The sequence below is a fragment of the Scyliorhinus torazame genome, chromosome 10 (assembly GCF_047496885.1).
Source record: "Scyliorhinus torazame isolate Kashiwa2021f chromosome 10, sScyTor2.1, whole genome shotgun sequence".
Taxonomy (NCBI): Eukaryota; Metazoa; Chordata; class Chondrichthyes; order Carcharhiniformes; family Scyliorhinidae; genus Scyliorhinus; species Scyliorhinus torazame.
Window position 1 is genome coordinate 264,232,397 of NC_092716.1, and position 20,805 is coordinate 264,253,201.

The window sequence follows — 20,805 nt, forward strand, 5'->3', positions numbered from 1 at the left end:
CTAGCTTCCCAGAGAATCCTAGGATAAATCCCATCCGGCCCAGGGGACTTATCTATTTTCACACTTTCCAGAATTGCTAACACCTCCTCCTTATGAACTTCAAGCCCTTCTAGTCTAGTAGCCTGAATCTCAGTATTCTCCTCGACAACATTGTCTTTTTCCTGTGTGAATACTGATGAAAAATATTCAGTTAACACCTCTCCTATCTCCTCACACTCCACACACAACTTCCCACTACTGTCCTTGACTGGCACTTGTTGCTAACTTTGCCTTAGTTTAATTGCTCTGTTTTATCACCTTTGCTCTTGAGTCGCCAGGTATCTTTCTGATACCGCCACGTGGTTCAAGTCCGAGTAATGATCAATAATCCAATACACCGCTTAGTAAGATTTAAATCAAAGCACATTTATTCTACACAGTAATCGCTACTTATGTACAAATTCTATGTCTAAGCTACTTCTACAGCTAACAGGCCAATACTTAACTTGGAACTGGCCCACCAGGTCAGGGAAACGAATGGCCTTTCGTTCGGGTTCTGAGCCTGCGGGATTCGAAGTTGGTACGGATTGGTAGCTAGGAGCGCCTATCTCGTAGCGAGCGTTGAAGTAAGACTTACAGTTTTTGAGCGGTTGTTGAAGAATGAAGCGAGCTGGAAGAGAGAGCGCCTTGAACTTGGGGCTCAATTATTATAGTCCCCAGGGGCTTCCCGCCTTTCGGGGCGGACCCTGTACCTGGTCCAAAGTGATTGGATTTTGTCCTAATCGCTTGGTTCGATTTTCTCCAATGCTGAAGCAGTTCCCTGATCGATGGGCGGTCCTGAGGTGGTCGTTCACCTCCCATTGTGTCGGCTTCTGCTGGCGCCGAAGAGTCTGGTTTTGCTTTGTGTGTCTAAATGTTGCTTATTGTTCCCGGGGATTGCTCATTAGTATGCAGATGGCTGGTGTTTTGTTATGCTGATGGTTGCTGGTGTCGATCTTGTCTGGCCTTTCCAGAGGTAAATACACAGCCAACCTGCAGCTGCTCGTTTTTGTCCTGTTGGCTGACTTTCCCATCAGCCTTTCCGTTCACCATTTTAAATCGGGAGTTGGCCATTTTAAGTGGCTACACCCTACTCTTACCCTAATCATTCTTTTATTCCTGACATATCCATGGAAAGCTTTAGGGTTATTCTTGATCCTACCTGCCAAAGACTTCTCATGTCCCCTCCTGGCTCTTCTTAGCTCACTCTTTAGGTCCTTCCTAGCTAACTTATAACTCTTGAGCGCCCTTACTGAACCTTCATGTCTCATCTTTACATAAGCCTCCTTCTTCCTCTTGACAAGTGTTTCGACTGCTTTAGTAAACCACGGTTCCCTCGCTCGACCACTTCCTCCGTGCCTGACAGGTACATACTTATCAAGGACACGCAGTAGCTGTTCCTTGAACAAGCTCCACATTTCCATTGTGCCCATCCCCTGCAGTTTTCCTCTCCATCCGATGTATCCTAAGTCTTGCCTCATCGCATCATAATTGCCTTTCCCCCAGATATAACTCTTGCCCTGCGGTATATACCTATCCCTTTCCATCACTAAAGTAAACGTAATCGAATTGTGGTCACTATCACCAAAGTGCTCACCTACCTCCAAATCTAACACCTGTTCTGGTTCATTACCCAGTACCAAATCCAATATGGCCTCGCCTCTCGTTGGCCTATCTACATACTGTGTCAGGAAACCCTCCTGCACACATTGGACAAAAATGGACCCATCTAAAGTACTCGAACTATAGCGTTTCCAGTCAATATTTGGAAAGTTAAAGTCCCCCATAACAGCTACCCTGTTGCTTTCGCTCCTATCCAGAATCATCTTTGCAATCCTTTCCTCTACATCTCTGGAAAACCCCTAACAGGGTGACCTCTCCTTTCCTGTTTTTAACCTGAGCCCATACTACCTCAGTAGACGAGTCCTCATCAAACGTCCTTTCTGCCACCGTAATACTGTCTTTGACTAACAATGCCACCCCTCCCCCTCTTTTACCACCTTCCCTGAGCTTACTGAAATATCTAAACCCCGGCACCTGCAACAACCATTCCTGTCCCTGCTCTATCCATGTCTCCGAAATGGCCACAACATCGAAGTCCCAGGTACCAGCACATGCCGCAAGTTCACCCACCTTGAAGAAGACACACTTTAAACCACCTTCCTGCCTGCCGGTACACTCCTGCAACTTTGAAACCGTACTCATGACCTCACTACTCTCAACCTCCTGTATACTGGAGCTACAATTCAGGTTCCCAAGCCCCTGCTGAACTAGTTTAAACCCTCCCGAAGAGCATTAGCAAATTTGTCCCCCAGGATATTGGTACCCCTCTGGTCCAGGTGTAGACCATCCCGTTTGTAGAGGTCCCACCGACCCCAGAATGAGCCCCAATTATCCAGAAATCTGAAACCCTCCCTCCTGCACCATCCCTGTAGCCATGTGTTCAACTCCTCTCTCTCCCTATTCCTCGTCTCGCTATCACGTGGCACGGGTAACAACCCAGAGATAATAACTCTGTTTGTCCTAGATCTAAGTTTCCACCCTAGCTCCCTGAATTCCTGCCTTACATCCTATCCCTTTTCCTACCTATGTCGTTGGTACCTATGTGGACCACGACTTGGGCTGCTCCCCCTCCCCCTTAAGGATCCCGAAAACACGATCCGAGACATCACGCACCCTGGCACCTGGGAGGCAACACACCAACCGTGAGTCTCTTTCGTTTCCACAGAATCTACTATCTATCCCCCTAACTATGGAGTCTCCAATGACTAATGCTCTACTCCTCTCCCCCTTCCCTTCTGAGCAACAGGGACAGACTCTGTGCCAGAGACCTGTACCCCATGGCTTACCCCTGGTAAGTCATCCCCCCAACAGTATCCAAAGCAGTATACTTGTTACTAAGGGGAACGGCCACAGGGGATCCCTGTACTGACTGCTTCCTCCCAGCCCCTCTCACCGTCACCCATCTATCTTTATTCTTCGGAGTAACTACATCCCTGAAGCTTCTATCTATGACCACCTCTGCCTCCCGAATGATCCGAAGTTCATCCAGCTCCAGAACGCGGTTTCTGAGGAGCTGGAGATGGGTACACTTCCCACAGATGAAATCAGCAGGGACACTGACGGCGTCCCTCACCTCAAACATTCTGCAGGAGGAACATTGCACTACCTTCCCTGCCATCCCCTCTAGATAAAAAAAGAAAAAGAAAGAAAGAGCTTACCTGCTATTCACTCCCCATCTCAGCAAGCACTCACTCAGCAGCCTCTGCGCCCCGCACGATAATACCTGAGGGAAAATAAAATAAAAACTACTTACCAGTCACCAGCCAATCCCTTACCTGCAGGCTGTGATGTCACGGTTCAACTTCTTTCTACTTCTACCTGCCCTCGAGCCTTCCTCTTGATCTTTACAGCGGTTGTTGCTTTTTGATGTGGAGATGCTGGCGTAAGAAGTGAGCACAGTAAGAAGTCTTACAACACCAGGTTAAAGTCCAACATGTTTGTTTCAAACACTAGCTTTTGGAGCACTTCTCCTTCCTCAGGTGAATGAAGAGGTATGTTCCAGAAACATATAAATAGACAAATTCAAAGATGCCAGACAATGCTTAGAATGTGAGCATTAACAGGTGATTAAATCTTTACAGATCCAGAGATGGGGTAACGCCAGGTTAAAGAGGTGTGAATTGTCTCAAGCCAGGACAGTTGGTAGGATTTCGCAAGCCCAGGCCAGATGGTGGGGGATGAATGTAATGCGACATGAATCCCAGGTCCCGGTTGAGGCCGCACTCATGTGTGTGGAACTTGACGATAAGTTTCTGCTCGGCGATTCTGCGTTGTTGCGGGTCCTGAAGGCCGCCTTGGGCTTACCCGGAGATCAGAGGCTGAATGCCCTTGACTGCTGAAGTGTTCCCCGACTGGAAGGGAACATTCCTGCCTGGTGATTGTCGTGTGATGTCCGTTCATTCGTTGTCGCAGCGTCTGCATGGTTTCGCCAATGTACCACGCTTCGGGACATCCTTTCCTGCAGCGTATGAGGCAGACAATGTTGGCTGAGTCGCACGAGTATTTTCCGCGTACCTGGTGGGTGGTGTTCTCACGTGTAATGGTGGTATCCATGTCGATGATCTGGCACGTCTTGCAGAGTTTGCCATGGCAGGGTTGTGTGGTGTCGTGGTCACTGTTCTGAAGGCTGGGTAGTTTGCTGCAAACAATGGTTTGTTTGAGGTTGCGCGGTTGTTTGAAGGCAAGTAGTGGGGGTGTGGGGATGACCTTGGCAAGATGTTCATCTTCATCGATGACGTGTTGAAGGCTGCGAAGAAGATGTCGTAGTTTCTCTGCTCCACGAAAGTACTGGATGACGAAACGTACTCTGTCGGTTGTGTCCCGTGTTTGTCTTTTGAGGAGGTCGGTGTGGATTTTTGCTGTGGCGCGTTGGAGCTGGGCTTGCGAAATCCTACTAACCGTACTGGCTTGACACAATTCACACCTCTTTAACCTGGAGTTAACCCATCTCTGGATCTGTAAAGATTTAATCACCTGCTAATGCTCGCATTCTAAGCATTGTCTTGCATCTTTGAATTTATCTATATATATGTTTCTGGAACAAAGCTCTTCATTCACCTGAGGAAGGAGCAGTGCTCCAAAAGCTAGTGTTTGAAACAAACATGTTGAACGTTAACCTGGTGCTGTAAGACTTCTTACCTTTTTTTTGGTTAGAGGAGGGGGTAGGGAGGGAAACACTGAAGAAGTGTTTGTGGTTTAACCATCACTTGACAACAGCTCCTCCACAAACCACCTTCAAGTTAGGGTGACTACAACGGACGCATGCAACTTTCCCAAGCAACAGCCAATCAGCAACTCCGCTCTACTGCCCTCTGCTGGATGCTTGTCTTCACTTGAACAGCTAGGGTCTCTTGCACAGGTACACCTTCAAGTTAGGGTGACCACAACAGATGTATGCAAATTTCCCCCGCAACAGCCAATCAGCAGCCCCACTCTACTGCCCTCTGAAGGATGCTTGTCTTCACTTGAACAGCTAGGTCTCTTGCACAGGTACATCTTCAAGTTAGGGTGACCACAATGGACATATGCAAATTTCCCCCACAGCAGCCAATCAGCAGCTCCGCTCTACTGCCCTCTGCTTGAGACATATTTTTTAAAAATTCCTCATACCACCATTGGTTACACATGAATTAAAAGCTGATATCAGCCACTTGGCCCCTCCAACCAGTTCCACCGTTCAATATGATTATGACTGATCTAATTGTAATCTCAATTCCATATTCCCTCCCCCACACATACCCCAATGACCTTTCACTCCTTCAAGAATCTATTTACCTCTGCCTTACAAATACTCAAAGACTCTGTTTCCACCACATTTTGAAGAAGAGAGTTCCAAACTCTCACAACCCTCTGAGAGAAATCTTTTTCCTCCTCATCTCTGCCTTCAATGGATGACCCCTTATTTTGTTCTTTGCCATTCATCTTAAATCAATGTCTTCTGGAAGTTTCATCGAGTTTTGTCTGGAGGGAAGAACTTCCCTGGAAACTCTTACAGTGATAGTCATTGGAGGATGAGAAGTTACCTGGCTGGAATAGAGAAAAGGCAGCAAGCCATTGGGAGCTGAGAATAACTTTGGACTGGTTCATGCAGGGTGAAGCATCCACTTAAGGGACAATGTAAAATCAAACCGGGAAGGAGGAGTTTTGGTCATTTTGAAAGGTTAATGAGGAAAGCTTTCTGTAGTTCAGAGTGTAAGTTGACTACAGAAATAGTGTTTCGTGAATGTTGCTTTTAGTTTGTTTGTTACAGTATAAGTCTGAAAACATGAAACTTTGTTGAGCCCGATTCTCCGGCCTCATTGAGCTCTAGCAAGAGTGCGACAAAGCTGGTGAATAGTGGGAGAGGCCAAAAACAAGATGCAACCGGCCCGCTCCTGTATGAAAAACGAGATCTCGCCGTAACCAATGGCAAGAAACCAATTATCACCACTTAAGCCTTATTTCCTATTTTTGCTAGTGCTTTTGGGAAGAGTTTAAAGTAGTTTGGTAAGGGGAAGGGACGCAGACTGATAGCAGAACAGGGCCACAGTATAACATAGAAAAGCAATCAGGTCAGAGGGAATACAGCAGGTAGTAAGTTTCAAGGAAGTAAGACAAGGCTATATGGGGCCTCTACTTTAATGGCAGGAGTCTTAAAGGTAAAACGGATGAGTAAAGGGTGATCATTGACACGTGTAATTATGATATCACAGAGACATGGTTGAGTGGGGCAGGATTGGAAGCTCAACATCCCGGGATACAGAATCTTCAGGCAAGACAGAGGAGGGGGTAAAAGAGGAGGAGACATTGCATTATTAGTTAAGGAGGCAGTTACTGTGGCAAGGAGCGATGATATCTTGGAAGGGGCATCAAATGAAGCTTTGTGGGTAGAGCTTAGGAAAGGGACATCTACGTTTCTAGGTGTTTATTATAGAACCCCCAGATAGTTAGTGGGAAATTGAAGAGCAAATATGTGCGCAATTCGTGGAGGAATGTAAAAATAATTAGAGGGTAATTATATTAGGTGATTTCAACTTTCCCAAAATTAATTGGGATAACCGTCATGTTAAGGGCTTAGATGGAGCAGAGTTCTTAAAATGTAAACAGGAGAACATTTTAACTCAATATGTAGAGGGTCCAACAAGGGATGGTGCAATGCTGGACCTAATTCTGGGGAATGAAGCCGGACAGGTGGTTGATGTGTTGGTGGGGGAGCATTTTGGTGATAGCGATCACAACATGGTTCAATTTAAATTTGTTATGGACAAAGAAATGGACAAGTTACAAAAAAAAGTTTTGGACTTGGAGAGTAGATTTTAACAAATTAAGAGTTACTTGTTGGGAAATTTACAGAAGAGCAGTGGGAGGGCGTTCAAAGAGGACATGGGGAGGATACAGGCCCAATACGTTCCCTCCAGGGTAATGGGAAGGTGTAACACGCCCAGAGAACCGTAGATGACCAGAGACATTCAGGAACAATGAGAAGGAAAAAGGCTTTTAACAAGTATAAGGGGCACCAGCTTGGGGGCGTTGATAAAGGCGCCTCTGCCGTTCCTGCCGGCACGGTACTCCACCAGACCCGTGGTGGTGGCGGCCCTGAGAGTCTGGGGGCAATGGAGGAAGCATGTGGGAGCGGAGGGAGCATCGGTCTAGTCTCCAATTTGTAATAATCACCGGTTTGCCCCGGGAAGGATGGACAGGGGGTTTCGGAGATGGCAGAGAGCAGGAATTGAGAGGATCGGGGATATGTTTATAGAGGGGAGCTTTCCTAGCTTGAGGGAGCTGGAGGAGAAATTCGGATTGGCGAGGGGAAACAAATTCAGGTACCTGTAGGTGCGGGACTCCCTACGCAGACAGGTCTCAACCTTCCCGCTCCTACCACCAAGGGGGATTCAGGACAGGGTAGTTTCCAGAGTGTGGGTGGGAGAAGGGAAGGTCTCTGACATCTATAAGGAACTCATGGGGTCAGAGGACACGCAGACTGAGGTGTTGAAGCGCAATTGGGAGGAGGAGTTAGGAGGAGAGACTGAGGATGCTCTCTGGGCGAATGCGTTGAGTAGAGTCAACGCATCCACTACATGTGCCAGGCTCAGCCTGACACAGTTTAAGGTCATTCATCGGGCTCACATGACAGTGGCCCAGCTGAGCAGGTTCTTTGGGGTAGAAGATAGGTGCGCAAGGTGTGTGTGTGGGTGGGGGGGGGGGCAGCAAACCATGTCCACATGTTCTGGACATGTCCAAAGCTCAGGGGATTCTGGCAGAGGTTTGCAGACGTCATGTCCACGGTGTTAAAAACAAGAGTGGTACCGAGTCCGGAGGTGGAGATTTTCGGGGTGTTGGAAGATCCGGGAATCCAGGAGGAGAAAGAGGCCGACGTTCTGGCCTTTGCTTCCCTGGTAGCCCGGAGTCGGATATTATTAACTTGGAGGGACTCAAAGCCCCCGAAGTCGGAGACCTGGCTATCTGACATGGCGAGAAAATCAAGTTCACCTTGAGAGGGTCACTGTTAGGGTTCGCCTAGGGCAACCGTTCGTCGACTTCCTTGCAGAAAATTAATCGTCAGCAGAAGGGGGGTTAGTTTAGCTTAGAGTAGAGGGCTGATAAAGGTGGGACCTGAAAGGGAGGAAGCAGACTTTTTGCACTGTGTTTATAGATTCACGTACATTGTTTATTTTCTCGTTGTTGTAAAACCAAAAATACCTCAATAAAATATTTATGAAAAAAAAACCAAGTATAAGGGGAGCAAGTCTGCAGAGGCATTAGTGGAGTACAGAAAGTGCAGGTTGGAGCTTAATAAATCAATTAGGAGAGCAAAGAGGGAATACGAGAAAGCTCTGGCTGGTAAAATAGGGAAAATCCTATTTTAAAATCTGCTTAGCTGTAGCAGACAGAGGGTGATGACAGACGGCTGCTTTAGTGTCTGGAAGCCAGTGACCAGTGGGGTATCACAGGGATCTGTGCTGGGCCCCCTATTGTTTGTCATTTATATAAATGATGTGGAGATGCCGGCGTTGGACTGGGGTGAGCACAGTAAGAAGTTTTACAACACCAGGTTAAAGTCCAACAGGTTTGTTTCGATGTCACTAGCTTTCGGAGCGCTGCTCCTTCCTCAGGTGAAAGAAGAGGTCTGTTCCAGAAACACATATATAGACAAATTCAAAGATGCCAGACAATGCTTGGAATACGAACATTAGCAGGTGATTAAATCTTTACAGATCCAGAGATGGGGTGACCCCAGGTTAAAGAGGTGTGAATTGCATCAAGCCAGGACAGTTGGTAGGATTTTGCAGGCCAGATGGTGGGGGATGAATGTAATGTGACATGAATCCCAGGTCCCGGTTGAGGCCGCACTCGTGTGTGCGGAACTTGGCTGTAAGCTTCTGCTCGGCGATTCTGCGTTGTCGCGCGTCCTGAAGGCCGCCTTGGAGAACGCTTACCCGGAGATCAGAGGCTGAATGCCCTTGACTGCTGAAGTGTTCCCCGACTGGAAGGGAACATTCCTGCCTGGTGATTGTCGCATGATGTCCATTCATTCGTTGTCACAGCGTCTGCATGGTCTCGCCAATGTACCACGCTTCGAGACATCCTTTCCTGCAGCGTATGAGGTAGACAACGTTGGCCGAGTCGCACGAGTATGTATCGCATACCTGGTGGGTGGTGTTCTCACGTGTAATGGTGGTATCCATGTCGATGATCTGGCACGTCTTGCAGAGATTGCCATGGCAGGGTTGTGTGGTGTCGTGGTCACTGTTCTGAAGGCTGGGTAGTTTGCTGCAAACAATGGTTTGTTTGAGGTTGCGCGGTTGTTTGAAGGCAAGTAGTGGGGGTTTGGGGATGACCTTGGCAAGATGTTCATCTTCATCAATGACGTGTTGAAGGCTGTGAAGAAGATGACGTAGTTTCTCCGCTCCGGGGAAGTACTGGACGACGAAGGGTATTCTGTCGGTTGTGTCCCATGTTTGTCTTCTGAGGAGGTCGGCGCAATTTTTTGCTGTGGCGCGTTGGAACTGTTGATCGATGAGTCGAGCGCCATATCCCGTTCGTACGAGGGCATCTTTCAACGTCTGTAGATGTCTGTTACGCTCCTCCTCATCTGAGCAGATCCTGTGTATACGGAGAGCTTGTCCATAGGGGATGGCTTCTTTAATGTGTTTAGGGTGGAAGCTGGAGAAGTGGAGCATCGTGAGGTTATCCATGGGTTTGCGGGAAAGCGAAGTGCTGAGGTGAACGTCCTTGATGGAGGCGAGTGTGTCCAAGAATGCAACTGATTTTGGAGAGTAGTCCATGGTGAGTCTGATGGTTGGATGGAACTTATTGATGTCATCGTGTAGTCGTTTCAGTGATTCTTCGCCGTGGGTCCAAAGGAAAAAAATGTCATTGATGTATCTGGTATATAACGTCGGTTGAAGGTCCTGTGCGGTGAGTAGGTCTTGTTCAAACTTGTGCATGAAGATGTTGCCGTATTGGGGTGCAAATTTGGTCCCCATGGCTGTTCCGTGCGTCTGGATGAAGAACTTGTTGTCGAAGGTGAAGACGTTGTGATCCAGAATGAAGTGGATGAGTTGCAGTATTGCGCCTGGAGATTGGCAGTTGTCGGTGTTGAGTACTGAGGCTGTTGCAGCAATGCTGTCGTCATGGGGGATGCTGGTATAGAGTGCTGGTTTATATAAATGACATAGATGACTATGTAGGGGATAGAATCAGTAAGTTTGTGGGATGACACAAAGATTGGCCGGGGGGTTAACAGTGAGGTTGAGTGTCTTGGGTTACAGGACGATGTAGACGGGATGGTCAAATGGGCAGAAAGGTGGCAGATGGAATTTAACCCTAAAAAGTGTGAGGTGATACACTTTGGAAGGAGTAATTTAACAAGGAAGTATTCAATGAATGGCACCACATTGGGACATTCCGAAGAACAAAGGGACCTTGGCGTGTTCTGAAGGCAGAAGGGCAGGTTAATAGGGTGGTGAAAAAGGCATATGGGACACTCGCTTTTATCAATCGGGGCACAGATTACAAAAGCAGGGAGGTCATGTTGGAGTTGTATAGAACTTTGGTGAGGCCACAGCTGGAGTACTGTGTGCAATTCTGGTTGTCACATTATAGGAAGGATGTGATTGCACTGGTGGGGGTGCAGAGGAGATTCACCAGGATGTTGCCTGGGATGGAACATTTAAGTTATGAAGAGAGGTTGGATAGGCTTGGGTTGTTATCATTGGAGCAGAGAATACTGAGGGGTGACCTGATCGAGGTGCACAAGATTCTGAGGGGCATGGACAGGGTGGATAGGGAGCAGCTGTTCCCCTTAGTTGAAGGGTTAGTCACGAGGGGGACACAAGTTCAAGGTGATGGGTGGCAGGTTTAGGGAGGATTTGAAGAATATCCTGTTTACCCAGAGGGTGGGACAGTCTGTAATACACTGCCTGGGAGGGTGGGAGAGGCGGGTTAACATAAGAACATAAGAACTAGGAGCAGGGGTAGGCCAACTGGCCCTTCGAGTCTGTTCCACTGTTCAATGAAATCATGGCTGATCTTTTGTGGACTCAGCTCCACTTTCCCTCCCGAACACCATAACCCTTTATTCCTTTGTTCTTCAAAAAACTATCTATTTTTATCTTGATGCCCCATATTCTTTAAAAAGTACCTGGCTGAGTACTTGGCAAGTCTTAACATTCAAGGACAGGGGGACAGGTAGTATTGAGGAAGCAAGGGGTTTGCAGAAGGAATTGGACAGGCTAGGAGAGTGGACAATGAAGTGGCAAATGAAATACAATGTGGAAAATGTGAGGTTATGCAGTTTGGAAGGAGGAATTTAGGCTCAGACTATTTTATAAATGGGGAAATGCTTAAGAAATCAGAAGCACAAAGGGACTTGGGAGTCCTTGTTCACGATTCTTTTAAGGTTAATGTGCAGGTTCAGTCGGCAGTTAGGAAGGCAAATGCAATGTTAGCATTCATGTCAAGAGGGCTAGAATACAAGACCAGGGATGTACTTCTGAGGCTGTGGAAGGCTCTGGTCAGATCCCATTTGGAGTATTGTGAGCAGTTTTGAGCCCCGTATCTAAAGAAAGATGTGCTGGCCTTGGAAAGGGTCCAGTGGAGGTTCACAAGAATGATCCCTGGAATGAAGAGCTTGTCGTATGAGGAACAGTTGAGGATTCTGGGTCTGTACTCGTTGGAGTTTAGAAGTAATGAGAGGGGATCTTATTAGGGTTAGGGTCCTAGGTGGGGTGTTTGCTAGAGCTGTTGGGGAGAGTTTAAACTAATGTGGTAGGGGGATGGGAACCGATGCAGGAAGTTGGAAGGTAGTAAAACAGGGACAGAAATAAAAGGCAGTAAGGGGGAAAGTGTAAGGCAGAGAAGCCACAGTCAAAAATCAAAAAGGGCGACAGTACTAGGTACAGTGACTGAGGGGAGCTCAGTGAATAGGACCAGGAATACTAAAAGAAATAAAACGGGAAGTGAAAACATTAATGGTAAGCGACGCGGCAGGTTGTTACATGAAGATATGAGTTCAACGACAAGGAAAATTAGGAGAAAGGTTAAGAGGAAATATAACTTAGGAGAGGTTACTGATCGAGGTGTTAAGATTCAGAACAGAGGTAAAAAAGCCAACATAAGTGTACTTTACCTGAATGCTCGTAGTATTCGGAATAAGGTAAATGTGTTGATGGCGCAAATCATCGTGAATGACTATGATTTAGTGGCCATTACTGAAACATGGTTAAAGGATGGTCACGACTGGGAGTTAAATATCCGAGGGTCTCAAACTTTTCGGAAGGACAGAGTGGATGGTAAGGGAGGTGGTGTAGCTCTGTTATTTAAGGATGACATCCGGGCAACAGGAAGGGATGACATCGGTGCTATGGAGGATAAGGTTGAATCCATTTGGGTGGAAATCAGGAATAGTAAGGCGAAAAAGTCACTGATAGGAGTAATCTATGGGCCACCAAATAGTAACATTATGGTGGGGCAGGCAATAAACAAAGAAATAACTGATGCATGTAGAAATGGTACAGCAGTTATCATGGGAGATTTTAATCCACATGTTTATTGGTTTAACCAGGTCGGTCAAGGCAGCCTTGAGGAGCAGTTTATAGAATGTATCCGGGATAGTTTCCTAGAACAGTATGTAATGGAACCTACGAGGGAACAAGCGGTCCTAGATCTGGTCCTGTGTAATGAGACAGGATTGATTCAGGATCTCATAGTTAGGGATCCTCTCGGAAGGAGCGATCACAATATGGAGCAATTTAAAATACAGATGGAGGGTGAGAAGGTAAAATCAAGCACTAGTGTTTTGTGCTTAAACAAAGGAGATTACAATGGGATGAGAGAAGAACTAGCTAAGGTAGACTGGGAGCAAAGACTTTATGGTGAAACAGTTGAGGAACAGTGGAGAACCTTCCAAGTAATTTTTCACAGTGCTCAGCAAAGGTTTATACCAACAAAAAGGAAGGACGGTAAAAAGAGGGAAAATCGACCGTGGATATCTAAGGAAATAAGGGAGAGTATCAAATTGAAGGAAAAAACATACAAAGTGGCAAAGATCAGTGGGAGACTAGAGGACTGGGAAATCTTTAGGGGGCAACAGAAAGCTACTAAAAAAGCAATAAAGAAGAGTAAGATAGATTATGAGAGTAAACTTGCTCAGAATATAAAAACAGATAGCAAAAGTTTCTACAAATACATAAAACAAAAAAGAGTGGCTAAGATAAATATTGGTCCTTTAGAGGATGAGAGGGGAGATTTAATAATGGGAGATGAGGAAATGGCTGAGGAACTGAACAGGTTTTTGGGTCGGTCTTCACGGTGGAAGACACAAATAACATGCCAGTGACTGATGGAAATGAGGCTATGACAGGTGAGGACCTTGAGAGGATTGTTATCACCAAGGAGGTCGTGATGGGCAAGCTAATGGGGCTAAAGGTAGACAAGTCTCCTGGACCTGATGGAATGCATCCCAGAGTGCTAAAAGAGATGGCTAGGGAAATTGCAGATGCACTAGTGATAATTTACCAAAATTCATTAGACTCTGGGGTGGTCCCGGTGGATTGGAAATTAGCAAATGTGACACCACTGTTTAAAAAGGAGGTAGGCAGAAAGCGGGTAATTATAGGCCAGTGAGCTTAACTTCGGTAGTAGGGAAGATGCTGGAATCTATCATCAAGGAAGAAATAGCGAGGCATCTGGATGGAAATTGTCCTATTGGGCAGACGCAGCATGGGTTCATAAAGGGCAGGTCATGCCTAACTAATTTAGTGGAATTTTTTGAGGACATTAACAGTGCGGTAGATAACGGGGAGCCAATGGATGTGGTATATCTGGATTTCCAGAAAGCCTTTGACAAGGTGCCACACAAAAGGTTGCTGCATAAGATAAAGATGCATGGCATTAAGGGGAAAGTAGTAGCATGGATAGAGGATTGGTTAATTAATAGAAAGCAAAGAGTGGGGATTAATGGGTGTTTCTCTGGTTGGCAATGAGTAGCTAGTGGTGTCCCTCAGGGATCAGTGTTGGGCCCACAACTGTTCACAATTTACATAGATGATTTGGAGTTGGGGACCAAGGACAATGTGTCCAAGTTTGCAGACGACACAAAAAAAAATTTGAGTATTTGGGAACTAATTAAACATAATAACTTAATTATAATTTAGAGGATATCTAAGCCAGAGATCGGAGAGTATTATAGTTAGCTATCGCATTTCTATTAGAAATCTAGTGCTAGGAAACAGATAGTTGACAGTAACTTTGAAATTTAAAAAAAAGTATTGAAAAAAAAAGACAAATTTTAATTTTAATTAATTGACGCAATGTCCGTTAGAGGGGTGCTGTGCTCTGACTGTGAGATGTGGCAGGTCCGGGAGGCTTCCAGCGTCCCGGATGGCTTCATCTGCAGAAAGTGCACCCAACTGGAGCTCCTCACAGACCGCATGGTTCGGTTGGAGCAGCAATTGGATGCACTTAGGAGCATGCAGGTGGCGGAAAGCGTCATAGATCGCAGTTATGTAAATGTGGTCACACCCAAGGTGCAGGCAGAGAAATGGGTGACCACCAGAAAGGGCAGGCAGTCAGTGCAGGAATCCCCTGTGGTTGTCCCCCTCTCGAACAGATATACCCCTTTGGATACTGTCGGGGGGGATAGCCTATCAGGGGAAAACAGCAGCAGCCAGAGCAGTGGCACCACGGCTGGCTCTGATGTTCAGAAGGGAGGGTCAAAGCGCAGAAGAATAATAGTAATAGGGGACTCTATAGTCAGGGGCACAGATAGGCGCTTCTGTGGACGTGAAAGAGACTCCAGGATGGTATGTTGCCTCCCTGGTGCCAGGGTCCAGGATGTCTCCGAACGGGGAGAGGGAATCCTGAAGGGGGAGGGCAAACAGGCAGAGGTCGTTGTACATATTGGTACTAACGACATAGGCAGGAAGGGGCATGAGGTCCTGCAGCAGGAGTTCAGGGAGCTAGGCAGAAAGTTAAAAGACAGGACCTTGAGGGTTGTAATCTCGGGATTACTCCCTGTGCCACGTGCCAGTGAGGCTAGAAATAGGAAGATAGAGCAGATAAACACGTGGCTAAACAGCTGGTGTAGGAGGGAGGGTTTCCGTTATCTGGACCACTGGGAGCTCTTCCGGGGCAGGTGTGACCTGTATAAGATGGACGGGTTGCATCTAAACCGGAGAGGCATAAATATCCTGGCCGCGAGGTTTGCTAGTGTCACACGGGAGGGTTTAAACTAGTATGGCAGGGGGGTGGGCACGGGAGCAATAGGTCAGAAGGTGAGAGCATTGAGGGAGAACTAGGGAATAGGGACAGTGTGGCTCTGAGGCAGAGCAGACGGGGATAAGTTGCTGAACACAGCGGGTCTGGTGGCCTGAAGTGCATATGTTTTAATGCAAGGAGCATTACGGGTAAGGCAGATGAACTTAGAGCTTGGATTACTACTTGGAACTATGATGTTGTTGCCATTACAGAGACCTGGTTGAGGGAAGGGCAGGATTGGCAGCTAAACGTTCCAGGATTTAGATGTTTCAGGCGGGATAGAGGGGGATGTAAAAGGGGAGGCGGAGTTGCGCTACTTGTTCGGGAGAATATCACAGCTATACTGCGAGAGGACACCTCAGAGGGCAGTGAGGCTATATGGGTAGAGATCAGGAATAAGAAGGGTGCAGTCACAATGTTGGGGGTATACTACAGGCCTCCCAACAGCCAGCGGGAGATAGAGGAGCAGATAGGTAGACAGATTTTGGAAAAGAGTAGAAACAACAGGGTTGTGGTGATGGGAGACTTCAACTTCCCCAATATTGACTGGGACTCACTTAGTGCCAGGGGCTTAGACGGGGCGGAGTTTGTAAGGAGCATCCAGGAGGGCTTCTTAAAACAATATGTAAACAGTCCAACTAGGGAAGGGGCGGTACTGGACCTGGTATTGGGGAGTGAGCCCGGCCAGGTGGTAGATGTTTCAGTAGGGGAGCATTTCGGTAACAGTGACCACAATTCAGTAAGTTTTAAAGTACTGGTGGACAAGGATAAGAGTGGTCCGAGGATGAATGTGCTAAATTGGGGGAAGGCTAATTATAACAGTATTAGGCGGGAACTGAAGAACATAGATTGGGGGCGGATGTTTGAGGGCAAATCAACATCTGACATGTGGGAGGCTTTCAAGTGTCAGTTGAAAGGAATACAGGACCGGCATGTTCCTGTGAGGAAGAAAGATAAATACGGCAATTTTCGGGAACCTTGGATGACGAGTGATATTGTAGGCCTCGTCAAAAAGAAAAAGGAGGCATTTGTCAGGGCTAAAAGGCTGGGAACAGACGAAGCTTGTGTGGCATATAAGGAAAGTAGGAAGGAACTTAAGCAAGGAGTCAGGAGGGCTAGAAGGGGTCACGAAAAGTCATTGGCAAATAGGGTTAAGGAAAATCCCAAGGCTTTTTACACGTACATAAAAAGCAAGAGGGTAGCCAGGGAAAGGGTTGGCCCACTGAAGGATAGGCAAGGGAATCTCTGTGTGGAGCCAGAGGAAATGGGCGAGGTACTAAATGAATACTTTGCATCAGTATTCACCAAAGAGAAGGAATTGGTAGATGTTGAGTCTGGAGAAGGGGGTGTAGATAGCCTGGGTCACATTGTGATCCAAAAAGACGAGGTGTTGGGTGTCTTAAAAAATATTAAGGTAGATAAGTCCCCAGGGCCTGATGGGATCTACCCCAGAATACTGAAGGAGGCTGGAGAGGAAATTGCCGAGGCCTTGACAGAAATCTTTGGATCCTCGCTGTCTTCAGGGGATGTCCCGGAGGACTGGAGAATAGCCAATGTTGTTCCTCTGTTTAAGAAGGGTAGCAAGGATAATCCCGGGAACTACAGGCCGGTGAGCCTTACTTCAGTGGTAGGGAAATTACTGGAGAGAATTCTTAGAGACAGGGTCTACTCCCATTTGGAAGCAAATGGACGTATTAGTGAGAGGCAGCACGGTTTTGTGAAGGGGAGGTCGTGTCTCACTAACTTGATAGAGTTTTTCGAGGAGGTCACTAAGATGATTGATGCAGGTAGGGCAGTAGATGTTGTCTATATGGACTTCAGTAAGGCCTTTGACAAGGTCCCTCATGGTAGACTAGTACAAAAGGTGAAGTCACACGGGATCAGGGGTGAACTGGCAAGGTGGATACAGAACTGGCTAGGCCATAGAAGGCAGAGGGTAGCAATGGAGGGATGCTTTTCTAATTGGAGGGCTGTGACCAGTGGTGTTCCACAGGGATCAGTGCTGGGACCTTTGCTCTTTGTAGTATATATAAATGATTTGAAGGAAAATGTAACTGGTCTGATTAGTAAGTTTGCAGACGACACAAAGGTTGGTGGAATTGCGGATAGCGATGAGGACTGCCTGAGGATACAGCAGGATTTAGATTGTCTGGAGACTTGGGCGGAGAGATGGCAGATGGAGTTTAATCCGGACAAATGTGAGGTAATGCATTTTGGAAGGTCTAATGCAGGTAGGGAATATACAGTGAATGGTAGAACCCTCAAGAGTATTGAAAGTCAAAGAGATCTAGGAGTACAGGTCCACAGGTCATTGAAAGGGGCAACACAGGTGGAGAAGGTAGTCAAGAAGGCATACGGCATGCTTGCCTTCATTGTCCGGGGCATTGAGTATAAGAATTGGCAAGTCATGTTGCAGCTGTATAGAACCTTAGTTAGGCCACACTTGGAGTATAGTGTTCAATTCTGGTCGCCACACTACCAGAAGGATGTGGAGGCTTTAGAGAGGGTGCAGAAGAGATTTACCAGAATGTTGCCTGGTATGGAGGGCATAAGCTATGAGGAGCGATTGAATAAACTCAGTTTGTTCTCACTGGAACGAAGGAGGTTGAGAGGCGACCTGATAGAGGTATACAAAATTATGAGGGGCATAGACAGAGTGGATAGTCAGAGGTTTTTCCCCAGGGTAGAGGGGTCAATTACTAGGGGGCATAGGTTTAAGGTGAGAGGGGCAAGGTTTAGAGTAGATGTACGAGGCAAGTTTTTTACGCAGAGGGTAGTGGGTACCTGGAACTCGCTACCGGAGGAGGTAGTGGAAGCAGGGACGATAGGGACATTTAAGGGGCATCTTGACAAATATATGAATAGGATGGGAATAGAAGGATACGGACCCAGGAAGTGTAGAAGATTGTAGTTTAGTCGGGCAGTATGGTCGGCACGGGCTTGGAGGGCCGAAGGGCCTGTTCCTGTGCTGTACATTTCTTTGTTCTTTGTTTGTTCTTTGTAAGATAAGTGGTAAAGCAAAAAGTGCAGAGGATACTGGAAGTCTGCAGAGGGATTTGGATAGGCTAAGTGAATGGGCTAGGGTATGGCAGATGGAATACAATGTTGACAAATGTGAGGTTATCCATTTTGGTAGCAAAAGGGATGATTATTTAAATGATAAAATATTAAAACATGCCGCTGTGCCGAGAGACCTGGGTGTGCTAGTGCATGAGTCGCAAAAAGTTGGTTTACAGGTGCAACAGGTGATTAAGAAGGCAAATGGAATTTTGTCCTTCATTGCTAGAGGGATGGAGTTTAAGACTAGGGAGGTTCTGCTGCAATTGTATAAGGTGTTAGTGAGGCCACACCTGGAGTATTGTGTTCAGTTTTGGTCTCCTTACTTGAGAAAGGACGTACTGGCACTGGAGGGTGTGCAGAGGAGATTCACTAGGTTAATCCCAGAGCTGAAGGGGTTGGATTACGAGGAGAGGTTGAGTAGACTGGGACTGTACTCGTTGGAATTCAGAAGGATGAGGGGGGATCTTATAGAAACATATAAGATTATGAAGGGAATAGACAGGATAGATGCGGGCAGGTTGTTTCCACTGGCGGGTGGAAGCAGAACTAGGGGGCATAGCCTCAAAATAAGGGGAAGTACATAGAACATAGAACGATACAGCGCAGTACAGGCCCTTCGGCCCACGATGTTGCACCAAAACAAAAGCCATCTAACCTACACTATGCCATTATCATCCATATGTTTATCCAATAAACTTTTAAATGCCCTCAATGTTGGCGAGTTCACTACTGTTGCAGGTACGGCATTCCACGGCCTCACTACTCTTTGCGTAAAGAACCTACCTCTGACCTCTGTCCTATATCTATTACCCCTCAGTTTAAAGCTATGTCCCCTCGTGCCAGCCATTTCCATCCGCGGGAGAAGGCTCTCACTGTCCACCCTATCTAACCCCCTGATCATTTTGTATGTCTCTATTAAGTCTCCTCTTAACCTTCTTCTCTCCAACGAAAACAACCTCAAGTCCATCAGCCTTTCCTCATAAGATTTTCCCTCCATACCAGGCAACATCCTGGTAAATCTCCTCTGCACCCGCTCCAAAGCCTCCACGTCCTTCCTATAATGCGGTGACCAGAACTGTACGCAATACTCCAAATGCAAATACTCGGCCGTACCAGAGTTTTGTACAGCTGCAACATGATCTCCTGACTCCGGAACTCAATCCCTCTACCAATAAAGGCCAACACTCCATAGGCCTTCTTCACAACCCTATCAACCTGGGTGGCAACTTTCAGGGATCTATGTACATGGACACCTAGATCCCTCTGCTCATCCACACTTCCAAGAACTTTACCATTAGCCAAATATTCCGCATTCCTGTTATTCCTTCCAAAGTGAATCACCTCACACTTCTCTACATTAAACTCCATTTGCCACCTCTCAGCCCAGCTCTGCAGCTTATCTATATCCCTCTGTAACCTGCTACATCCTTCCACACTGTCGACAACACCACTGACTTTAGTATCGTCTGCAAATTTACTCACCCACCCTTCTGCGCCTTCCTCTAGGTCATTGATAAAAATGACAAACAGCAACGGCCCCAGAACAGATCCTTGTGGTACGCCACTTGTAACTGAACTCCATTCTGAACATTTCCCATCAAACACCACCCTCTGTCTTCTTTCAGCTAGCCAATTTCTGATCCACATCTCTAAATCTCCCTCAATCCCCAGCCTCCGTATTTTCTGCAATAGCCTACCGTGGGGAACCTTATCAAACGCTTTACTGAAATCCATATACACCACATCAACTGCTGTACCCTCGTCTACCTGTAGACGAGGGAAGTAGATTTAGGACTGTGTTTAGGAGAAACTTCTTCACCCAAAGGGTTGTGAATCTATGGAATTCCTTGCCCAGTGAAGCAGTAGAGGCTCCTTCATTAAATGTTTTAAGATAAAGATAGATAGTTTTTTGAAGAATGAAGGGATTAAGGGTTATGGTGTTCGGGCCGGAAAGTGGAGCTGAGTCCACAAAAGATCAGCCATGATCTCATTGAATGGCGGAGCAGGCTCGAGGGGCCAGATGGCCTAATCCTGCTCCTAGTTCTTATTGAACCTTACGGGATACTGCGAGGCCTGGATAGAGTGGACGTGGGGAGGATGTTTCCACTTGTAGGAAAAACTAGAAACAGAGGACACCATCTCAGACGAAAGGGACGATCCTTTAAAACAGAGACGAGGAGGAATTTCTTCAGCCAGAGGGTGGTGAATCTGTGTAACTCTTGGCCGCAGAAGGCTGTGGAGGCAAAATCACTGAGTGTCTTCGAGAGAAGATAGGTCCTTGATCAATAAGGGGATCAGGGGTTATGGGGAGATAGCAGGAGAATGGGGATGAGAAAAATATCAGCCATGATTGAATGGCGGAGCAGACTCGATGGGCCGAGTGGACTAATTCTGCTTCTATGTCTTCTGGTCTTAAGGCCGTTGGCC

The 20,805-nt window shown here is 46.8% G+C and overlaps 1 protein-coding gene across 1 annotated transcript in view; it reads right to left on the bottom strand.

Moving 5' to 3' along the window:
* The window catches only part of LOC140384765 (uncharacterized), a 95,908-nt gene that overhangs the window by 17,686 nt on the left and 57,417 nt on the right, over positions 1-20,805 (bottom strand). The gene's annotated exons all lie outside the window — the stretch shown is intronic.